The sequence below is a fragment of the Eimeria tenella genome, genomic scaffold (genome assembly GCF_000499545.2).
Source record: "Eimeria tenella Houghton genomic scaffold, Eth_scaff2521, whole genome shotgun sequence".
NCBI classification, from domain to species: Eukaryota; Apicomplexa; class Conoidasida; order Eucoccidiorida; family Eimeriidae; genus Eimeria; species Eimeria tenella.
This window is the reverse complement of record NW_013542388.1, coordinates 1-248: the sequence shown is the minus strand read 5'-3', so window position 1 is coordinate 248 and position 248 is coordinate 1.

Genomic DNA, 248 nt, shown 5'->3' with positions numbered 1-248 from the left:
AGCTGCTGTTGCTGGTGCAGCTGCGGCTGCTGTTCCTGCTGCTGCAGCTCCTGCTGCTGCTGACGCTTCTGCTGTTCTTGCTGCTGCTCACGGTGTTGCTCTTGCAGCTGCTGTGTTTGTGGCTCTTGCTGCTGCACCTTACATTCAAGCTGCTGCTGCTGCTGGGCTGCGTGTGGCCGCTGTGTGGCCTGCTGCTGCAGCTGCTGCAGCAGGTGCCGCTGCTGTGCCCGTTGCTGCTGCTGTTGCTG